Here is a 24,233-nt window from a genome sequence, read left to right as displayed (position 1 = left end):
TGGAATGCAGTGGTGCAGTAATGGCTCAGTGTAGCCTCGACCTCCCAGGCTCAAGCGATCCTCTCACTTCAGCCTCCCGAGCAGCTGAGACCACAAGCACATGCCTGGCTAACTTTTGTATTTTTTGTAGAGATGGGGTTTTGCTATGTTGCCCGGGCTGGTCTCGAACTCCTGTGCTCAAACAATCTGCCCACCTCGGCCTCCCAAAGTTCTGGAATTACAGTCATGAGCTATTACGCCCAGCCCTGCTAGACTTCTTATGCTTGGTCCATAAAAGCCTTCTCAAGCTACTTTTGGCCAAATTTGGAACCTTTCTAAAGTATCTCAGGATTCTTGTTAAGTGTAATTTGTGATTTCTTCTGTTTCTGGGAAATCCCCTCCCTTGAACAGGGGTTAGACCTAGTGATGTCCTTCTAGTGAATAAAGTATGCCCATAGTGATGGGATGTCACTTCTGAGGTTGGGGCACAGAAACACCCCACTTCCTTCTTGCTCATGCTGTCTTACCCTATCACTTTCTGCGAGAGAAGCCAGCTGCCCCATGGAGAGACATTCAAGGCAAAGAACTGGCCTCTGGCCAACAGCCCACAAGGAACGGAATCCTGCCGGAGACCCTGTGAGTGAGCTTGGAGGAGGATCCTCCCCAGGCTGACCTTTAGATGTCTGCAGCCTTGCCAGGAGACCCTGGGCCATTCCCAGGTTCTTGATCCATTGAGGCTGAGATTATAATACTTGTGGTTTAAACTGCTAAATTTGGGGGTATTTTGTTAAGCAGCAATAGATAGCTAATACAAGGACAAAGTATGGTGCAATTAAAGTTGCCGCTTGCATGCGGGGAGCTCACTATCTGGTAAATGCTTCTGTTCTTGACCATCACAGGGAAGTCAAGGTGGGAAACTATCATGTTTGTTATTTCCTGATAAGTTTTCAAGCTTCAGTTTTCTTCCACCTATTATTTTTATTTTTGTTTAATTTTCAGAATGAGTAATACATACAAATGGTACAACCTTCAACATGTACAAGAGGGTGGCCGGGAGTGGTGGTTCATGCCTGTAATCCCAGAACTTTGGGAGGCTAAGGCAAGAGGATCACTTGAGCCCAGCAATTCAAGACCAGCTTGGCCAACATGGCAAAACCCCATCTCTACAGAAACTATAAGAAATTAGCTGGGCATGGTGGCACATGCCTGTAATCCCAGCTACTTGAGAAGCTGAGGTGGGAGGATCACGTGAGCCTGGAAGGTGAAGGTTGCCGTGAGCCAAGATCCCACCACTGCACTCCAGCTTGGGCCACAGAGAGAGACGCTGTCTCAAAAAAAAAGCGTCAGTCTTCCTGCCTCCTCTTAGCCCAGTTACCTAGTTCTCCTACCCAAAGTCACCGGCCATCATCAGTTTATTGGTTATCTTTTTTAGAAATCCTCTTTGTGTTTACAAATGCATACATTCTTATTTCTTTTTTCCTCTGAAACAAATGAAAGTGGAATCTGACTTTCAATGGCCTGTCTCAGGAAGATGGTAGATCTATAACAGATCGAAATCTTACATAGTTTGTGACTTGGATTCCAGCTCCCAATAGATAGGAAATTAGCCCGGCTGGGCACTGTGGCTCACACCTATAATTTCACACTTTGGGATGCTGAGAAGGGCAGATTGCTTGAACCCAAAAGTTCAAGACTAGCCTGGGAAACAGCAAAATCCCGTCTCTACAAAAAAATGTAAAAATCACCTGGGTGTGGTGGCACATGCCTATAATCCCAGCTATAGGCTGGGAAATCTGGGAGGCTGAGGTGGGAGGAATTGCTGGAGCCTAGGAGGTCGAGGCTCCAGTGAGCTGTGATCACACCACTGCACTCCAGCCTGGGTGAGACCCTATTTAAAAACAAACAAACACAAATAGGCTGAGTAAACAGTTGGAAAGGAAGACGATTGCATAACCATCGGCCTGGAGTAGGACTTAGAGAAACCATCTGAAGTACTGAAGACATCCAGGTGAACTGCTTTCGAAGAAGCCTCCATAATGGAGTATCTTGTTGACCTTTGAGGGATTGGTGGGAAGGGGGGGGAAATAACACCTTAGAAAATGTCCCAGACAGTTGTTCCAGCCTTTTCTCTTTTCTCTCATTTTCTAGCCAACTTCTCCCAAGGAAGACTTCATATTGTGAAAAATAATTGCTTTTTTTTTTTTTTTTTTTTTTTTTTGCGACTTGGTTCCAGTCACTTTTAAGTAACGAAGGTGAGTTAGACAGGAAACAAGCCCTGAGAACAGATATGAGGAGGAAAGAAAAGGGCTTGCTGTTTTATTTCCCTCCTTCTCTCACCTTCGTGGGCAGATCTGGGTGACTGTGGTTGACTGTGTGGAGGGGCTCCCAGGCTCCAAAACAAGTCACTCCTTCCTTGCCTGGCCCTGAGACCTCCCTCACACATCTTAACCTCTTCATGTCTCTGCTTCCTTTCCACAAGGTGAAGGTCATTAAACGAGATCATTAAAATGACTTTCAAGAATGGTGGAAGCCTAATTCACATGATCTCACAGGGATGCGAGGTGCTACTGTGACAGTCATCACCCTTAAGATTATAGCAGCATGCCAAACAAGACACAGTGGAGGCAAAGGGTAATTGGACAGAACTCAGCTGAATACCAGTGGTAGTTTTGTTTCTTTAATGTGTAGTATGGGTTCCAGATGGAATTGAATCATCAAGTATGCTTACCTGGTTTGTTACGCCAAGTAACGAGATTGGCCAATCTTTCTTATTTATTGTTCGGAAACTACAGAAGAAAGCAGCCATCAAATGATGATGGTTCTTCAGTGACTCATGCCTCCTTTGATTAGAATCCAATGCAGCCTACTCCTTATCCTGGCGTCATTACTAGATATTGTCTTTTATTTTGACTAAAGAAGCATATGAATGGACGGATTTTTTTTATTTTATTTTATTTTTTGAGACGCAGTTTCACTCTGTCACCAGGCTGGAGTGTAGTGGCATGTTCTCAGCTCACCACAACCTCTGACTCCCGGGTTCAGGCAATTTTCCTGCCTCAGCCTCCTGAGTAGCTGGGATTACAGGCATACGCCACCGTGCCTGGCTAATTTTTGTATTTTTATTAGAGATGGTGTTTCACCATGTTAGCCAGGATGGTCTCGATCTTCTGATCATAATCTGCCCTTCCTCGGCCTCCCGAAGTGCTGGGATTACAGGCGTGAGCCTGGCCGAATGCATAGATTTTAAAGAAATGCCTAGGCCAGGTGCGGTGCCTCATGCCTGTAATCCCAGCACTTTGGGAGGCCAAGGAGGGTGGATCACCTGAGTTCAGGAGTTCAAGACCATCTTGACCAACATGGAGGAACCCCATCACTACTAAAAATACAAAATTAGCCCGGCGTGGTGGTGCGTGCCTATAATCCTGGCTACTCAGAGGGCTGAGGCAGGTGAATCCCTTGAACCTGGGAGGCGGAGGTTGTGGTGAGCCGAGATCGCACCATTGCACTCCAGCCTGAGCAGCAAGAATGAAACTCAGTCTCAAAAAAAAAAAATAGAAATGCCCAATTGTTTCACTGCTCCCTGACAGTGAATCTCCTGCTCTAGGTAGAACAACCAATTTTTTATTTCAGGCTACTCACCTGTGACCCTGATAATATGGAGTGAGAATTCCTTCCTCCTTATTCATTCCTCCCTCCCTGTTTCCTTCTTTCTCTTTCTTCCCTTTTTCCTCCCTCTCTTCCTTCCTCTTCTCTCCTTCCTTCTCCTCTTCCCTCCATTCGCCTTCTCTCCTTCCTCCTTCCCTCCTCCTTTCTTTTTCCTTCTTTCCCCTCTGTCTCTCCTCCTTCCTTCCTTTTCTCTTTTCTATTTCTGAGACAGAGCCTCCCTCTGTCACCCAGGCTGGAGTGCAATGGTACAATCATGGCTCACAGCAGCCTTGACCCCAGGCTCAAGCAGTCTTCCAACCTCAGCTTCCCAAGTAGCTGGGACTACCGGCATGTGCCACCATGCCCAACTAATTTTTGGACTTTTTGTAGAGATGGGGTTTCACTGTGTTGCCCAAGCTAGTCTCGAACACTCCAACCCAAGCAGTCCACCGTTCTCGCCCTCCCAAAGTGTTGGGATTATAGGTGTGAGCCACCACACCTGAACCGCCTGTCTCTCCTTCCTTCTCTTTCTCATCTCCTCTGTACCAGGCTTGGCCCTGGGCATTCATCACACAGCAAAGAGAAGAGTCGAGATCCCTGCCTCCATGAAGCTGACATTCTTGTGTGGCGAAGAGAATAAACACATTAATATGTGTTATTAACATTTATCACATGTTGATGATATGTGCAAGGAAAAATAAATAAGCATGAAGGGCAAAAGAGGTGAGCGCTTACTATTTTGTCCGAGTGACTCAGGGAGCTTCGTTAATAAGGTGACCTTTCATGCAGTCAACGTCTGTAAGCTAGTTACTGTATATTGTACTCTATTCTAGTGCTGTGGTTGTAGCTGAACAAAATAAGCAAAAATCCCTTTGCTTTGGGAGTGTACATTCTGGTCAGAAGAGATTATTAATAATTTTTTAAATTCTATTTTATTTTATTTTTGAGACAGAGTCTTGCTCTGTCGCCCAGACTGGAGTGCAATGGCACAATCTTGGCTTACTGCAACCTCCACCTCCGGGGTTCAAGCAATTCTCCCACCCCAGCCTCCTGAGTAGCTGGGATTATAGGCACACGCCATCATGTACAGCTAATTTTTGTATTTTTGTAGAGACAGGGTTTTGCTTTGTTGGCCAGGCTGGTCTCAAACTCCTGACCTGAGTTGATCCACCCACCTCGGCCTCCCAAAGTGCTGGGATTACAGGCATGAGCCATCCCGCTCGGCCTAATAAGTAAATTTTACAGTCTGATAGCAGATGAGAAGTGCTATGGACATGAGGTAAAGAAGGGGGACTGGCAAGTTTGGGGTTTAAATATGGTGGCGATTGATTAGGCCCCTAAAAAGGTGACATTAGAGCTAGGACAGTAAGGTGAGGGGCTAAGCCTTGTGGCTACCGGGAAAGAGCGTTCCAGGTACGGACACTGGGTGGCCTCAAGCCCCAGGACCAGGGAGGCAGCAGGGTGGCTAGAGATGACGACTGAAAGGGAAAGAGAACACAAAGATTGGGTTTTACTCTGAGAGAAGTGAGAACCCATTGCAGAGTTTCAAGCCGAGGAGTAACTCCATCTGCGCTACCTTTGGAAGAATCAGCCTTATCTCCGTGTAGGAGTTAGACCGAAGGGCGAGGTGTCTGGGGCTACCTCTGATCTGGGTGAGAGAGAACAGAGCTTCAGCCAAGCCGTCTGCAGGGAGGTGGGGAGAGGTTTTAGGTTCTGGAGACATTTGGAAGGCAGAGCCTAGGGCTTGCAGATGGGTAGGGAGGAGGGTGGGAGAGAAGACGAGACTCCGGCATGACTGACTCTAGGTATTTTGCGTGAGCACCTGGGAGATGGGTTTGCCTTTTACTGATATGAGGAAGTCTGGGGGATAATGAAGTTATGCAGGAAATTGAGGGGTTCAGTTTTAGGTTTGAGTAGACACCTGAAGTTTGAAATGTAGCTTCCTTTGGTAATATGGAAACATTTGGGGGAACCACCCTCCTGTTGAATAAAGTGCTAATAAGTGGGTATAGAATGTCGGGGCCAAAGTGCATCTCAACGCGAAGATGATGCTCAGAACCTCTGCAGAGTTCAGGGGCTTGGAGCAGTTACTCAAGCTGGAAACTGGGCGCCTTTTTCAGTGCTTTTCCTCCCAGACCCCCTGCCTGGATGAAGTGAGTTGTGAAATGCTGCTTCTGTCTCTGAAAATTCTGCCAGAACTCCCATCCTTTCTGCCTGCACTACCTTATTAGCCTCCGCCTTTAGCCTCTGTTGCCAGAGGACAGTAGGGATTTTCTGTAATCTTATCTTGCCCACAGATTAACACCATCTCTTTCTGGAGTCCTCCGTCAGGGTTATCGTTTTCCCAGCTACTTGTTTTTTTTTTTCTGAGATGGAGTCTTGCTCCAGGCTGGACTGTAATGTTGTGATCTTGGTTCACTGCATCCTCCACCCCTCCACCTCCTGGGTTCAAGAGATCTTCCTGCTTCAGCCTCCCAAGTAGCTGGGATTGCAGATGTGTACCACCACACTGGGCTAATTTTTGTGTTTTTAGTAGAGATTCGTTAGTGGAGTTTGTTCCACCCGTCTCAGCCTCCCATGGTGTCGGAATTACAGGCAGGAGCCACCCCACCTGGCTTAGGGTTATCATTTCTAAAATGCAGATCTGATGAGAACAGCCCCCATTGAGGAAGCCCCAGGCTGTTTGCACAAATGATTCCTGCACTTCTGCTCCTCACCTCCCACCTCCCACCTCCTCACCTCCTCACCTCTGCAGATGCTTCAACTTCAGGGCCTAATTCACTTATTCCAGAATAGCTTCCTGGGCCCCGTTCCCTGCTCTGTGTCCTCACTGTCCCCGTTACTTCTCCACCACAGCAGACATGCTTCTGTGGACTGAATTCCTAGTGTCTGCCTTGCCCCAGACTTAAGCTTCATAGGGACAGGAGTCACATCGCTCACCAGCAGCTAACGGAATACCTGCCACGTGGTCAGGAGGTGTTTGCTCAATGCATGGGAGGGCTCAAATGGCCTTTCCCTGCTTAACACAAATTCCAAATGCCTCTAGCACCCAGAGTCTTCCCAGCCCTGCCTCTGCCTGTTTTCCAGTCTCCTCTTCCAACTCTCTTCTTCCTCCTCCCCCAATGACTGACACTTTAGTAACTCTGCACTAATGATCCTGTGTGCCTTCTGGGCTGCAGAATATTTGCCCCCAGGGATTCTTTTCCAGAAATGTCTTTCTCCTCTCACTTTCTGTCTCCCAACCAGACAGTGGCCTGGCTTGAGGCTTTGACCTTCAAGGCCAACTCAACATCCCTCTTCTCTCTCTCTGTCCCCCCCCATCAGGTATAATTGACCATTTTCTCCTCCAATTCTCCTGCTAGCAATACTCACCGTGAATGTCATGGTAAGGTGTTTATTGCCACTGTTCTTACATAAACTACGTGCTTACGAGGATGGGGTGTCTATTTCGTGTGTTACTTTAGATACTGCATAACTTTATATACATATATACCTAAAGTACTATGTATATTTTGTATCTTTATATATAATGCATAATTTGTTTATTGGATTGATTAGGGGGTAGTGGAGGAACAGTGGAATTTTACATTTTAGGAGACTTATTCCTTATAATTATCTTAGCTCTTTTGTTTTATTCTTTTTGAAACGGAGTTTTGCTCTTGTTGCCCAGGCTGGAGTGCAGTGGCGCAATCTTGGCTCACCGCGACCTTCACCTCCCGGGTTCAAGGGATTCTCCTGCCTCAGCCTCCTGAGTAGCTGGGAATACAGGCATGGGTAACCATGCCCAGCTAATTTTGTATTTTTAGTGGAGACAGGGTTTGTCAGTGTTGGTCAGGCTGGTCTTGAACTCCTGACCTTAGGTGATCTGCCCGCCTTGGCCTCCCTAAGTGCTGGGAGCACAGGCGTGCTCTTTTGTAAAGCACTGATATGTAACAAAATTACAAGTTTGAACTCAGACAGCTTGCAAAGTTTCTGTTTTTGTTTTGTTTTTAGCGAAACTTGAGGGAGATTTCTAAGTATTATGTAGGTTTGGTTAACCAACCTAACATGTTTTCTAGGAGTATAAACATAGAGACGTCTGCTGAATAATCAGTATGTTGATTGTAGTTTTAATCGTGAAAATTGGGGTGGGAACAGCTAAAGGCAGAGCTAACTGGTTTCCTCGCAGGTATTTATCATGAGTTGTGTGCCTTAGGCTGTGTTCCCTTTTGAATGTGGTTTTTCTGGTTGTTCTGACAGCACTGCTAAGTGTGCCCTTTGACATTACTGGAGAAATAATTTATATTGTTTGATACCACTCATATCTTTGGAAACTGAATGAGTTCTGATCAGGTCATTGATTTCCAATCTGTAGGATTACAGTAAAATTTAGACCTGAGACCCCACCCAGAGCCTCCTGGTGCTGTCTGTGGCCTGAGTGAATCAAAAGATGCCTGGACAGCTCATTACTTAACAAACAGAAAACTGCCACTGGTGTTTGAAGTGCAGATGCCCAAACATCAGTCTAGTCAGCCTGATTTTTAGAAGCTTGATTAAGGGAAACTTGGTCATCTCAGACAATTTAGGGATTATAAAGAAAGTGAACTGAAGGATTAGGAAGTAAGGGAATTGCCTAGCGATGGGAGATGCACCATGCCCAGTGCTGAGAGAGGTAGGTAGACTGTCATGCTTAATAAAACTGTCTGAATGCGTGATGGACTACTCCCATATCCTCTAAAGGAGGTATTCGGACTCCGACATAAACAGCTCCATTTTGAATTTAGGGAGAAGTTGTGACATAAGACTTGCCATCTTAATTCTGCTATTAGTTGTGGCATTAAAGGCAAATTTCTTCCTGATAAAAATTCAAGTCCAGGCCAGGTGCAGTGGCTCATGCCTGTAGTCCTAGCACTTTAGGAGGCTAAGGTGGATGGATTACTTGAAGAGGAATTCAAGACTAGCCTGGCCAACATGGTGAAACCCCATCTTTACTGAAAATACAAAAATTAGCTGGGTGTAGTGGTGTAGCCTGTAATCCCAGCTATCAGGAGACTGAGGCAGAAGAATCACTTGTACCTGGGCAGCAGAGGTTGCACTGAGCCTAGGTTGTGCCACTGCACTCCAGCCTGGGCGACAGTGAGACTCCATTATAAAACAAAAACAAACAAAATTTACATCCATGTTCCTAGAAGGGCGGTGTTTGAGTGTCCTTAATATTGGAGCATGTCGACACATTTTTCACCTCCAGGTATGTTGCCAGGAACTTGCGATCTGCCACAGTAGGCAGGCCCCAGAGTACCTGTCCCCTACATGTGGTTTGCCTCCGAGCGGGAGCCGCCCCACTGGCTGGCTTGCTGTGCATTTCAAGGTCCCTGTCTCCGCCTCTCCTTCTTCTCTAGCCCATTTCTACCTCTGGAGCTCCTGCCTCAACAATTTGGCTCCAGGGGTACCATGTTCTGAGGGCAGGCTGGCCGGAGGCAGGAGAAAGGAGCCTTGTGTCTCATGGAGTGAGGACAATCCCAAACTAGATGGAGGCATCGCGCATGGTGACTAAATTCTGCGGTGCCATTGCATATAAAACACAGGCCTATCAAGGCAAGTGGCATTTTGTGGATGCTCTGGAAAGATCTAAACAAATTTTGAGCTATCTAACTGAAATGTGAAATCTTGGACTGCAGTTCTCATTGGCAGCTGGGGTGGGCGGGCACCCAGGGAGGCCTGCTGGGCTGAGGCACAGAAATTCTGCTTGAGCTCAAGAAAAACAGTTCTCATTAGCCGGGCATGGTGGCACGTGCCTGTGGTCCCCGCTACTCCAGAGGCTGAGGCGGGAAAATCACTTGAACCTGGGAGGTGGAGGTTACAGTGAGCCAAGATCGCACCACTGCACTACAGCCTGGGTGACAGTGATACCCTGCATCAAAAAAAAAAAAAAAAAAAAAAAAAGCATGAGGGTTTTATGAGCAGGGTGCTGGGCTGGCTGGGTTAAACCTGGGCTCTACTGCACACTTGGGAGACCATGGACAAGTTTCTTGGCCTCAGTGTCTTCATTTATACAAGGGGAATGACAGGACCTACCTCATTGAATCCTTGTACATTTAAATGCATTTGTGTTTGTTAAATGCTTGGGATGGTACTTGATGTGTAGCATTAGCTCAATAAATGCTAGCTGGTGCTATCATTAATACATTACGATATTAGAATTACAAATTAAAGTTATTGGGTCAGGTCTACTGTTTGCTGTGCATTTGGGATGCCCTGGGCTCAGTGCTCCTGAATAAGCTTACTTTTCCCATACCCAACTCAATTATCTACTCTGGAGTCATCTTTGGCTGTTTCTTGCCATTTGAGATAGTCCAGTGGCATTTGTGATCATTTAAAAAATCAATTTAGAGGGAGATATTTGTGTTTCATAAATTAAGGCTCTAACCAGTTGTCTGCTGGCTTAATGAAGTCTAGCAGTTTCTTGCTTTACCCCAGCACCTCCAAGGAGCCTTGCACTGAGTTTCTTGCTGGTGGATGTTGATTTTAACTAAACTTGGAATTGGTGAATGAATGGTCTTCCATTTGTAGTGGGTTTTGAGTGGGAAGGCCCATGGGCATACCTTGAAAGGCTCTAGAGGAACTAGCTTTATTTGAACCCAAGGAAGGGGTTTAATAGCAGAGCAGAGAGAAGGGAGCCTATCAGATCTGGCAGAGCTGACCCAGGAGGAGATACAGCTCTGAGGACGGAGGGGTCACAGGGCAGGCAGATTGCATGGCTCTGGGCGATGGCAGCCAAGCCTACTGGCCATTGGAGCTTTTGAGCAATGCAGATACTTGGCTCTGCATTTTTTCTGAGCTACTCCTCCCCTTAACACGCCTGGGTCAGACGATGGTTGAGCAAGGAAGGTATACTGTCTGAGTACACTTCCCAAAGCTACCTGTCCCTCACCATCAAAATCGGGATACTCAGCCACCCGCCTTACCCACCTGATCCTTCATGGGAGGTGGGAGGTGGGGTCTTTTTATCCAGGCTGGTCAAGTCCTTGCTGAGCAGCTGGGAAAACAAGAACACCTCTGAATTTTTTTATTCGTGGAAATTATCACCTACCTCTTGCTTCTTGGGCTTTTTAACTGGTTACAGTGTTTGCTGCTGTGGTCAGCCCAAGGGTTAAGCCTTTCTCTTGGGTGTGTTTCATTTTACAGCATAACTCATTTCCTCCTTGCATCAATTTCCACTTCTATCCTTGGACTAGGGATTTGTTACCAACTTGGCCTGCAACCATCTCTTGTGTTTTATTTTTAGAACTTAGAGTAAGGATTAGCTATGTAATATTTTGAATCCTTCATACTGACTTCTGTAAAATACACAATAGAGAAAGCTCTAAAAGCTTAGCTTTTTTTTTTTTTTTGGCACATAAGCCGTAAAAATGGCCTTTTAGAATTCTAACCTGGAGTATATTTTCTTCCCTCAATTTCCTTGGCTGGTTATTTTTAGGATTTAGGGATGGCTTTGGAGAAGAGGTGTGATTCTAGGATTTGTCTTAGTGGTTTAAAAAAAAAATTTTTTTCGAGACAGGGTCTCACTCTATTGCCCAGGCTGGAGTTCAGTTCACTGCAACTTCCACCTCTTGGGTTCAAGCAATTCTCCTGCCTCAGCATCTCCAGTAGCTGGGAATACAGGCACACGCCACCACAGCTGGCTAATTTTTGTATTTGTTAGTAGAGAAGGGGTTTCACTATGTTGGCCAGGTTGGTCTAGAACTCCTGACTTCAGATGATCCACCCCCTGTGGCCTTCCAAAGTGCTGGGATTACAGGCATGAGCCACTGCTCTCAGCCAAAATTCCTTATATCTCATTATAAAAGTGATATCTAGGATATTTATAGACTATATATAATGTATAATTGTTAATTGTCTACGTTTATACTTTATAGATTTTTTAAAAATCAACTTAGAGCTCTGTGTGTATATATTCGTATGTGTGTATGTTTTCATGAATGAAGACCCAACAAGTTGCTTGCTGGCTTCATCATGCAGTAGAACCAAAATACCTGGCAAGTCTTAGATCTAATCCTAATTATACTTCATTTCCTGGACCAGTGCTGGCTGGCTAAGGGAACTTTCTGGAATAATGCAAGTGGTTTTTTTTTTTCGTGTTTTTTTTTTTTTTTTGACGGAGGTTTGCTCTTGTTGCCCAGGCTGGAGTGCAATGGCACCATCTCGGCTCACTACAACCTCTGCCCGCCACCCACACCCGCCCCTGCCCCCCCCACCCCAGTTCAAGCAACTCTCCTGCTTCAGCCTCCCAAGTAGCTGGGATTACAGGTGCACACCACCACGTCTGGCTAATTTCTTTATTTTTAGTAGAAATGGGGTTTCACCATGTTAGCAAGGCTGGTCTCAAACTCCTGACCTCAGGTGATCCGCCTGCTTTGACCTTCCAAAGTGCTGGGATTACTGGATGGCACAATGGCCTTGGATTGTTCTTACCTGAGCAGCAGAAGGCTTTCTGAGGAACTGGAGCTTGGGTTGTGTGAGATGGTTCTAGAATTAGAGGGACATGTACCACTGCCCTGTTTCCCATCAGCTCAGGCTGCGACTCTGCTGGACCCACACCTTCTCTCTCGGCAGCTCATCTTAGTCCTTCGCGCTTCAATTCTTGAATGCTGCAAGCCTGCCTGAGGTTGGCTCCTTGTTACCCTGTGGATAAACTCTAAGCTCCTAATGCCCTTTTTGATAGACCTCACCTCTCTCTTCCTTACTTATTACTTTCCCCATCACTCTCCAACTGCCCATGACATGGAAGGATTTGCAATTTCAAGAACAGGCTGTTCTTACCTCTAGACCTATGCAAATCGAACACTGTCCACCGGAAATACTCTGTTCCTTCCATGCACCTGTCTGAGTCCTACATATCCTCTAGGTCTCAGGCTAGATCTCAATTTCTGCAGTGCCTCCTCTGGGAAAGGCTTTCTTGACCTCTCCTAGGACAAATGGGTGCCTTTTCCTACTATGTGTCCTGGGTGGATTCCCATCACAGCACACTTAATTGAAATGACTTATTTACCTACAAGTTCTTCCTCCTGCCCTAGAGCTTCTTAAGGTGCGGCCCCTGTGCCAGCAGCATTGGCGTCACCTGGGAACTTGATGGAAACGCAGAGTCTCGGACCCCAGACCAGACCTCCTGAATCAGAAATCCTGAGGGTAGAGGCTAGCAATTTGTGCTCAACAAGCCCACCAGAGGATTTTCATTTATGTGCTAAAATTTGAGAACCATTGGGCTCAACCCTTAGCCCGATGAAGGTAGGATCTGTGATTTTTGATTTTTGATTTGCCTAGCTTTTAGCACACTGCCTGCCTAGATACTCGAGAAACAGCCAGAAAGGAAATTCCCGTTATTCTTTCGGCAACTTGTCTGGTCAGGATTTTTTTTTAGCTGAAATCAGTTTAAATCTCTTCTCCTTTTTCCAAAGGAGATAAAGAACAACTAAGTACTTTAAAAAAATTATTGTCATCTAGGCATGATGGCTCAGAACCTGTAATCCCTGCACTTTGGGAGGCCTACAGAGGTGTAGGAGTTTGAGACCTGAGGAGTTTGAGACCAGCCTGGGCAACAAGGTGAAACCTCATCTCTACTAAAATACAAAAAAATTAGTCAAGCGTGGCACAGACACCTGTAATCCCAGCTACTGGGGAGGCTGAGGCAGGAGAATCACTTGAACCTGGGAGGTGGAGGTTGCAGTGAGCTGAGATGGCACCATTGCACTTCAGCCTGGGCAACAAGAGCAAAACTCCATCTCAAAAAGACAAAAATTATTGTGGTAAAATTTACACAACATACAATCTACCATCTTAACCATTTTTAATTTATTTTATTGAGACAGAGTCTCACTTTGTCGCTCAGGCTGGAGTGCAATGCATGATCTCACTGCAACTTCTGCCTCCCAGGTTCAAGCAATTCTCCTGCCTCAGCCTCCTGAGTAGCTGGGATTACAGGTGCCTACCACCACACGTAGCTAATTTTTATATTTTTTAGTAGAGGTAGTGTTTCACCATATTGGCCAGGCTGATCTCGAACTCCTGCCCTCAACTGATCCACCCACCTCGGCCTCCCAAAGTGCTAGGATTACAGGTGTGAGCCACCACACTCTGCGTTAACCATTTATAATTGTATGCGTCAGCAGCTTTAAGTGCATTCACATGGCTGTGCAGCCATCACTGCCATCCACCTGCAGGGCTTCTTCATCTTCTCCAACTGAAGCTCTGCACTCATTAAACAACTCTCCTTCCTTCCAACCCTTGGCAACCATCATCCTACTTTCTGTCTCTGAATTTGCCTACTCTGCGTTCCTCACGTAAGTGGAGTCATACAGCATGTGTCCTTCTGTGACTGGTTTATTTTACTTAGCTTAATGTCTTCAAAGTTTATCCATGTTGTAAGATGCATGTGCCAGGATTTCCTTTTTAAGGCCAAATGATAGTTCCTTGTCTGTATACCACATTTTGCATATCCAGTTATCAGACAGCATTTGGATTGTTTCCACCTCTTTGCTTTTGTGAATATCACTGTTGTGAACATGGGTCTACTGTATAAATATCCGCTTGAATTCCTGCTGTCAATTCTTTTGGGAATATACCCAGAAATAGGATTGCTAGATCCTATGGTAATTCTATGTTTAATTTCTTGAGGAACCACTGTACTATTTGCCACAGTGGCAGTATCTGCGCTCACTGCAACCTCTGCGTCCCTCCCACTCCCCCACCCCCGGTTCAAGCAACTCTCCTGCCTCAGCCTCCCAAGTAGCTGGGATTACAAGTGCACACCACCACACCCAGCTAATTTTTTGTATTTTTAGTAGAAATGGGTTTCATCATGTTAGCAAGGCTGGTCTTGAACTCCTGACCTCAGATGATCCACCCTCTTTGGTCGGATCTGGGGAGGCTGAGGCAGGAGACTCACTTGAACCCAAGAGACAGAGGTTGCAGTGAGCTGAGATCACACCACCACATTCCAGCCTGAGCTGCAGAGCAAGTCTCTGTATCAAAAAAAAAAAAAAAAAAAAAAAAAAAAAAAAAAAAACCACCAACAAAAAGAAGGCTTCCCGGGCAGATGGCTGCACAGACAGTTGTGGCAGAGGTGACCAAAGCTACATAATGTCCATAGTTTGTTCACTCGTCCATGCCAAATGGATCGTGGGGGAGGTGATTGGGACAAAAATGCAAAGGACTGCTAAGGTGAAAGTGACCAGGCTTGTTCTGGATCTCTATTGATTAAAGCATTGTAATAAGTGGAAATCCTACTTTGCCCACGATGCCCGTCAGCAGTGCACAGTTGGGGATATCGTGCTTCTTAGAGCTTTACCTGTTCCACGCACAAAGCATTTGAAACATGAACTGGCCGAGATCATTTTCAAAGTTGGAACGGTCATAGATCCAGTGACAGGAAAGCCCTGTGCAGGAAGCACCTACCTGGAGAGTCTGTTGAGTTCGGAAACCACCCAGCTAAGCAGACATCTGGAAGAATTCAATATCTCTTCAGCACAGTGAAGGAGGAGTGGAAGAAGGAGCTACAGGGAAAGATTGACATGTTTATGTTATGGAAAAAGACATTTTTCTAAGTTTTATTGCCAAAAAAAAAAAAAAAAAGGATAGTGAAGAATTGTGTCAGAGGAAGACAAAGTTTTCTAAACTTTCTTAAATGTACTTTCTTGGTCAATTAAAACCTATACATTGAGTACCTATTGTGTGATAAGTTGTTGTGTTAAAAAATAAATGACATCGGCTGGTGGCGGTGGCTCCCCAGCACTTTGGGAGGCCAACGCAGGCAGATTATGAGGTCAGGAGATTGAGACCAGCTTCACCAACATGGTGAAACCCCGTCTCTACTAAAAATACAAAAATTATCTGGATGTGGCTGTGCGTGCCTGTAATCCCAGCTACTCAGGAGGCTGAGGTAGATCATTGCTTGAACCTGGGAGGCTGAGGTTGCAGTGAGCCAACATTATGCCACTGCACTCCAGCCTGGGCAAGAGAGCGAGACTCCATCTCAAAAAAAAAAAAAAAAAAAAGATATCAATAGAATTGATTCCAGTAGGTTCTGTTTAGTTCTAACAAGCTTGAAAATGTTTGTTAGATTTGAAAAATAAATGCATATGAAAACTTAAATGTTGAAATGTTGCCCCTTGTTTCTGATACAATGTATGGAAACAGCTCTATCTTTAGAGTACAATTTTTAAACAGCCATTTCATTCTTAGAATCAACCCTAAGAAATAACTTGATAACAGTGCAAAAATGTATGTTTAAGGAGCTTCATTTTCCCTTGCTGAGATTCTCATTCTTTGAACTCCAGACTTTCTTAGAACTCAAGTGCCAGTTGTCTTTGGATCAAGAGAAGTAATCTCTATCCACATCTGGTTGCTATGTTTCAGATTTGTAAAAGATTGCGCAAGGCTGTAAAGACACAGAACCTGTAAATTACTGTGTTTGGGAAGCACATTCCTTTCTCAGGAAATCATGGGTTTGGTAGTTTAAGAAACAGAGTATAGTCTGTAGGAAAGATACTCCAAGTGCTAAAAAGGAACAATTACAAAGTAAAAAAGTAGACTATGGTGCTGGGCACATGCACCACTGTTCACTGTAAATATCTTTGATTTGTCATCACTTGAGGATCTGGGCATATAAGCAGCCCATCGCCCTCCTCTTCTGTCTCTACGGGGTGTTCCGCTCTTGAGAGTAAGAGCTAACCCAAGAGGGCATTCTTTCAACTAGGTAGCACGTGTGTCACTATCCATTTGCCCACCCCCATAGGATGCACACCACAAAGAGTGAACCCTGGTGAACTACAGACTTCACGTAAACTAGGGACTTTAGTTAAAATATGTAATTATTGGGGCTGCACACATTGGCTCACGCCTGTATGACTCTGGGAGGCCAAGGGGGGCAGATCACTTGAGGTCAGGAGTTTAAGGGCAGCCTGGCCATGGCAAAACCCCATCTCTACTAAAACTATAAAAATTAACCAGGTGTGGTGGTGGGCACCTGTAGTCCCAGCTACTCAGGAGACTGAGGCAGAAGAATCGCTTGAACCTGGGAGATAGAGGTTGCAGTGAGCCAAGATCACACCACTGCCCTATAGCCTGGGTGACAGAGTGAGACCCTGTCTCAAAATACATACACACACACACACACGTGTATGTATATACACACGCACACACACACACACACACACACATATATATATATGTATGTATGTATGTATGTATGTATATCTCATTATGGGCGCATCAGTTGTAACAAATGTGCCACTCTAATGCAAGGTGTTAATTGGGTAGACTAAGTCATGGGGCTGAGAGGAATATGTGGGAATTCTCTGTACTTGCCACTCCATTTTTCCATGAACTTAAAACTATTCAGTAATAGTCCATTTAAAAAATAGGAAAAGAAAAAATCTATAGAATTGGGAAATTTAGTGCCAGAAAAGACCTCAGCCCTCTTCTGGAGAAATGCAGGGACAGACTTTCCCTGTTCCCCATTCTAGGTTCAGTAGGTTGGGTTCAGGTTCAACCGTCTATTGCTGATAAAAGCATACTGTGAGATTCTGATATGTGGTCACATCTTAGAATCAGTGATCGGGTTGAGAACCCCCACTGACAGTTGATAACTGGAGCCCAGGTGAGGGTGTGACCTGCTAAGTCCATACAGCTCGTGGTACCATGCTAGAGAGTAGAGGATACGTCTCTCCCACTCACTGTCTTATCTCAAGGACCTTCAGAGAGGCCATTGCATTTGAATCTAAAAATCCCTTGAAGAATAAATGTCACAGTTGCCCTGATAGCAACAGCAACAACACAGGGTGGGTGCAATGGCTCACGCCTGTAATCCCAGCACGTTGGGAGACCAAGGTGGAAGGATGCTTGAGGCTATGAGTTCAGGACCAGCCAGGGCCACATAGCAAGACCCTGTCCCTACAAAAATTAAAAATTAGTGGGGTATGGTGGTACATGCCTATAGCCCCAGCTACTCAGAAGGCTGAGGCAAGAGAGCCACTTGAGCCCAGAAGTTCGAGGATGCAGTGAGTCATGATCATGCTACTGCACCCCAGCCTGGGCCACAGAGTTGACACCCTGTTTCTAAAACAACAAATAAACAAACAAATAAACAGAAAACAAAACCAAACAATGTAGACTTCCCCTTTGGAGTACTCCTCTGTCTTTGTTTGGAGAAAATACTTTTTAGCAAGCTGCTTATCTGTGAAGTTGAAGACTTTTTATGACTTTTTCCACTTTTAGTAACAAAGGTGCTCATTGGTTACTGATTCTAGGACATGTTTATTGCAGCTAGACTTACTGGTCCTTATAAATGCTTTCTCTAGAACAAATTAGAATCTATTAAGTGCAGATTTTGAGTGTGGGAATTATGTCTATTAGGTATATTTCTCTTTTTCAGAAATAATTGTTAGACTTTAAAATGTTTGATTTACAACATATGCTAAAAATCATCTTCCAGCTGGGCGCAGTGTCTCATGCCTATAATCCCAGCACTTTGGGAGGCTGAGGTGGGCAGATCGCCTGAGGTCAGGAGTTTGAGACCAACCTGGCCAACATGGTGAAACCCCCTCTCTACTAAAAATACAAATATTAGCTGGGCATGGTGGTGGCACACCTGTAATCCCAGCAACTCGGGAGGCTGAGGCAGGAGAATCGCTTGAACACGGGAGGTGGAGATTGCAGTGAGCCAAGATTGTGCCACTGTACTCCAGCCACTGTACGACAGAGTGAGACTTTATCTTTTTTTTTTTTTTTTTTTTTTTTTTTCTTTTTTTTTGAGACAGAGTCTCGCTCTATTGCCCAGGCTGCAGTGCAGTGGCACAATCTCAGCTTACTGCAATCTCTGCCTCCCGGATTCAAGCAATTCTCCTGTCTCAGCCTCCCAAGTAGCTAGGATTATAGATGCATGCCACCACGCCTGGCTAATTTTTGTATTTTTAGTAAAGACGGAGTTTCATCATGCTGATCAGGCTGGTCTCAAACTCCTGACCTCAGGTGATCCACCCTCCTCAGCCTCTCAAAGTGCTGGGATTACAGGCGTGAGCCACTGTGCCTGACCAACTCCATCTTAAAAAAAATAATTATCTTCTTTTTTACCTTGGTGAACAAAGAGGAGGATATAGCATAGCCACATTTCCTTGTCAGAAGCTTCATGAAGATGAGAAGAGGTTGCAGGAGGTTTGGGTTAAGTTCCAGAACGTGCATTACTCTTGGGCTGGATCTTCTGGAACCACTAGCTGCTCTTTCCCTTAAAGGAAACCATTGTTCAGTTTGGTGAAGGTAGAAGAGCAAAGGCGAAGGTGGAGATGGGCTGGCCGTGGAGGGGGTTCTTCAGGCATCTCTGGAGCTGCAGGCTCTGTTCCCAGCTGGTGGGGTCTTAGGGACAGGCCCTTTCCCTCTGCTGGATCTAGGACAGGTAGAAGCAAAAGCTACTCAATTATCTCATCCACCCCGGCAGTATCCCAGAGTGATTGTGTTTATGGACTGTTAATCCTGAGACTTTGTTAATCATGATATTACTGTAGTGAATTCATCTGTGACTTTCTTCCACTTACGTTTCTACTGTGCATTAAAATCGCTATGTAGGGGGATAATTTTTAGTCATTTTTGTCCCCTCACCTTTGTATATTGGAGAGATTGACCAACTTGGAATATCCAGATACTGCAGCACCAGCCTCCCCCTTGCTGGTGTGTAGAGGGTTTGGAATAATAGCTTCTTTCTAATGCCTTTGAACTTGGGTGTTGCTGACAAAGTGAGTGGACTTCCTAGCAGCTCTCCTACGTGATGGGAATGTAGGAGGGCAACTGCCAGAGACAATTTAGCTGCAGTTGGCTTGCACAGGGCAGGACTAGGAATTTCCCGACAGTCATGGTGGCCTGTTCTGAGTCATCCAAATACCTTTTCTCTTCCTGGTTCCAGATTACCTGTCAGGAATTAAGGGTTCACAAAGTGATTTTTAAAAAAACTCTCAGGGAATATTTACTTAGTTGCTACTATTGGAGTGACCACCTTAGATTGAAATTTTGCCAGCCGGGCGCAGTGACTCACGCCTGTAATCCCAGCACTTTGGGAGGTCGAGGCAGGCAGATCACCTGAGGTCAGGAGTTTGAGACCAGCCAGGCCAACATGGCAAAATCCCGTCTCTAAAAAAAAAAAAAAAAGAAAGAAAAAGAAGGAAATTTTGCTTTTGCCTAGGGAAGGTCCCTGGAGTCATAAGTGTCTTGCCTAGAGGTTGATAAATTCACTGCAGTAATATTTTAACCCTAATTAAAATTGAGTCCTTAAAGAAAAGCTAGACGTTAAGGGCCTGGGGTGGTAGATGAGGACTTCTGTATTGGAAAACAGAGAAAGAAAGGGAAGCAAGCCATGGTGGGATCTATAGATTTCTTTTAAGTTTTTCAGGGAAACGATTTAAACATAGACATAAATATTTCTCTACTTGCGAACAGTTGCCTGAGAAGCAACTTCAAGTGATTGCAAGAGACAACTGCTGAGTGTAAAAAGGAACATATATATTCTACTTTTGTAAAAGAAGGAAACATAAGGAAAAATACAACTATCTCCTTATCTTTATAAAAAACACAGGAAGGATGAACAGAAAACAGTAAAGTCGATTTCAACACAGGGTGGGTGGGAATAAGAAGGAGGGGTTCTGTGAGGAGAGTTTCTTTTCTAAATATACCCTTTTGCATAGTTTCGGCTTTGGGGAGACTGTTAATGGTCCTACATATTCAAAGTAAATTTACATCAAGGATAGAGGGCAGGCTCGGTGGCTCATTCCTATGATGTCAGCTCTTTGGGAGACTGAGGTAGGAGGATCACTTGAGCTGAGGACCAAACGATCCTCCCACCCAAGACCAGTGTGGGCTACTTGGTGAGACCCCCATCTCTATTTTTTAAGTTATATTTAAATATAAGTGTGTGTGTGTGTGTGTGTGTGTGTGTGTGTGTCTAAAACAGGGATAGGGGATACCCTAAAACTGAGAGTGAAATGAAATGAACAAACCCAGTTGTATTTCAAATGAATGCCAGAATCACAGTGAAGAGGGGGGAAAGAAATAACCCAGGGAGCTATGAACACAGTATTCTATGAGATATGCTCCATCTTGGCCACAGGTGGATGGTGAGGGAGAATTGCAAGGAAATTCTAAATTATGGTATACTTTATGTAGTGATATTGGCAAAGCAACTCTGAAACAGCTTTAGGTGTATTTTAGCATTCAGCAAATTAGTTAGTGTTTTGGAGAGTCAAGGTTCTCACAGAGAAAGAAGGAACATATAGATATGAAATGGGAGATGGGGGGAAAGAACATTGTGGAAATCAGTTGGAATTGGAGGCATAGGTACGAACTGATTTCTGAAATACAGGCATATATAAACATTCCCATGTAAAACGTGTGTGTGCGTAAGTATATGTGTATGTGTGTTTATATATTTTTTACTTTGCTCTGTCCATCAAAGGACCAAGAAGCAAAGCTACCTCAGTAGCAACATGCATATCAAGTGCTGAGATCTTGGTCTCTATTATCATTTCTCATTAAAAGGAACCAGGACTACTGGGAGAAATTGCTGATTACAAGCTGGGGCAGGAGAGGGACAATTTAAGCCTAGATCATCTCATTACTGTCACAAAGCATGGACATGCTCAAAGAATGATGGGAGCCTGTCACAAGGACACATGTGCTAGCTTGAAAGTGCTTTTATTGGGCAACCAGAGACAGTGTGGACACCAAAATAATTATGGACAGTAAGGTATTATATGCCATTGGAAAAAATAGGAATTTATTCATTCATATTGATTACTAACTAATAAGTGAAAAGTAGGGAGGCTGTGCTTACAGCAGCATGCCCAGGCTGACTAATATAATGTGGAGGAAATGGTTGCTGTGAAAGCACCCTTTCATGGCCATTGTAGAGACTGGATCAGGGGAGATCCGTCCATGAATATCACGTTTAGAGGGAAATTGCGATAAGGAATGGGATATTTGTGATGTCTTAAAAGTGTCTCCTGGCCGGGCGTGGTGGCTTATGCCTGTAATACCAGCACTTTGGGAGGCCGAGGTGGGTGGATCATGAGGTCAGGAGTTGGAGACCAGCCTGGCCAACATGGTGAAACCCCGTCTCTACAAAAAATACAAAAATTAGCTGGGTATGGTTGCCTGCACCTGTAATCCCAGCTACTCAGGAGGCTGAGGCAGAAGAATCGCTTGAACCCAGGAGGCAGAGGTTGCAGTGGGCCGAGATTGTGCCACTGCACTCCAGACTGAGTGACAGAGAAAGACTCCAAGACTCCATCTAAAAAAAAAAAAAAAAAAAGTGTCTCCCCACAAATTACAAGTTCAAAAAATATATACAGTAGAGAAATCAGACAACACATTGACCACATGACCAAAGTATAAAATCAAAATGCAATCACCGACAAGGGGCAGAGACCTCATGTGTCTCCAGATGTCGTATCCGAAAGGACGCAGCATCACCTATGTGATGTTCCAGCAGGAACGGAGAACTTAAATTCAATCATGAGGAAATGACAGGGAAAGCCCAAAGGTGGGAGGCTCTGTTTAAACAGAAAGAGAGAAGGGATACCATATTCTTTTAATGTCAGTGCTGTAATTGACAAATATAGGTTGTGGAAATGTTTCAAATTAAAGAACATGGCTACTTAAAGGAACACCTGGAGGAAAAATACTGTAACTGACATCATTGGGTCAGTGACAAAAGTCAGACTGTTAGATAGCTGCGAATGTTATTATTAAACTGTCTAAAGTTGATAATTCTACCGTGGTTATGTAAGAGAATGTGAAAGACTACCCCTGGAGTATTTAGGGTTAAAGAGGGATGATGAACCATGTAACTTAAGCTCAAATGGTTCCACAGGGAGCCTGGTGTCCGGGCGCACGCAAGTCCTCTTCAGCTGTCACTGGCAATGCTCCACTATTCATGATGTTATGGCTGGGGATTGGATCGAATTGGAATCACACTGCTGTGACTCTGTAGAGAATGGGAGAGAATATGGGATTCTCTGTTTTTAAGGCCTGTAAATGATTAGAATATTGATCACCTCTAACCGCTTTTTAAACAGTTAAAAGTTAAAAGCTCCCTTTGGGAGCTTGCCTGTGTAAACTTAGGTGAGGCCAGACAGCTGACCAGAGAGGGAGACCAGCCTGGGAGTCACAGATAATGACTACCTCAGCCATTAAACACAGAAGTAATCCAGAATTCACTTGATTAAGCAGTCAATGTGAAACTGTCAAAACCATAGGCCATTTCATCAAGGCTTTAACTTTACAAATGGAACACCCCATGAATTCGTGTGTCATCCTTGCACAGAGGCCATGCTGATTTTCTCTGTATCATTCCAATTTTAGTATATGTGCAGCCGAAGCAAGTACATATCAAGGATTTTTTTTTTAATCTTGGTAGAGAAAAAATTAAGATATTCAGTCTCTGTTATAATCTATCCCTTCCCAAATGTTGACGTTGTTATATAATGCATGAAGTTTACCATTTATGTAGGAGGCTAGCATTAGAACAATTTAATAAGGCAATTCTGATGAGAATGTAACATGAATATATGAATAGGTTCAGCTCTGGGTTCTCCAATGCACAATTACACATTGTTGGTAAACAACCTGAGACTATTTTAGGCTGACCGGTGTAATGTGTCTCTTATTGGCAAGATACACACTGGATATCGTGGCAGAGGTGTCAGATGTAAAGACAATTTCTATTTCTCAAAAAAAAAAAACACCATAAACAAAAACACTTTATCATTCTGAAAAATCCCACATTTACTCATTATGTAAAGATGCCAACCCTAAGATGCTTTGTTCATATTATATTCTAAATTCCAGAGTTTGAGGTTTGTAAAATGTTTCAGGAGATCTGAAAAGGGCAGTAATAGATACACCCCAGGCTGCTTTGCTCTGAGCAGCTGGTAGAGTGAAATATTTAATGTCTCTCTCACTACTAGGGTGACATTTTCCTGTGGCCTGAGCACAGTAGGTTACGAGTTAGGTATTTCCCTTGCTATTAATGATTCAACACACGAAAGTAAATTTGAGCCCTGATGTGGGCTATAGTGACTTCTCAGCTGTCCCTGAAGTGTCAATTTGGTGATATGCTTCTTCTCCTAGGATTTAATCCTCTCACATAAGAATAACAACAGCTAATATTTACTGAGCCTTCCTTTGGGTCAAGCCGTATTCCAGAGCTTTCTATATACAGGTATTGATCGATTTACGACCTATGCAACTTACGACCATTCGACTTTACGACCACAATGGCTAGCCACGACTGCTCCGCATCTGGCAGTGCAAATGTTGCCCAGCTGGGCATATGACAGTGCGGACCAGCTTCCGGCAGCACTACCATCTCCACGTGCACCATTTCAACTGTACATATAGCCTACTCAACTAACGACCAAATCATGTTGCGACCGGTCTGCCAGTCCCAATCGTGGTCGTAAGTCGAGCACTAGCTGTATTGGATCATTTTATTATCCTCACAACAGCTGTAAAAGGCAGCTGCTATTGTTTTTTCTCATTTTACAGATGGTAAACTAAGGAACAGTGATATTACTTCACAATTTTTTTTTTTT

The 24,233-nt window shown here is 44.5% G+C and overlaps 1 protein-coding gene, 1 non-coding gene and 1 pseudogene across 4 annotated transcripts in view; 2 read left to right on the top strand and 1 right to left on the bottom strand.

The window, feature by feature from the left end:
* ATP8B1 (ATPase phospholipid transporting 8B1) overlaps positions 1–24,233 on the top strand; it is a 141,827-nt gene that overhangs the window by 24,423 nt on the left and 93,171 nt on the right. The window lies entirely within an intron of this gene.
* LOC116561712 lies at positions 14,660–15,231 on the top strand (annotated as a pseudogene). The gene has a single exon (XR_004273568.1). The product of XR_004273568.1 is annotated as a 28S ribosomal protein S17, mitochondrial pseudogene (transcript).
* LOC116561880 lies at positions 22,919–23,025 on the bottom strand. Its single transcript, XR_004273650.1, has one exon. It is a non-coding gene; the product is annotated as a U6 spliceosomal RNA (small nuclear RNA).

Source organism: Sapajus apella, unplaced genomic scaffold (genome assembly GCF_009761245.1).
Source record: "Sapajus apella isolate SASKATOON/1434 unplaced genomic scaffold, GSC_monkey_1.0 scaffold30, whole genome shotgun sequence".
In the NCBI taxonomy this organism is placed as follows: Eukaryota; Metazoa; Chordata; class Mammalia; order Primates; family Cebidae; genus Sapajus; species Sapajus apella.
This window is presented reverse-complemented; position numbering and strand designations above follow the sequence as displayed.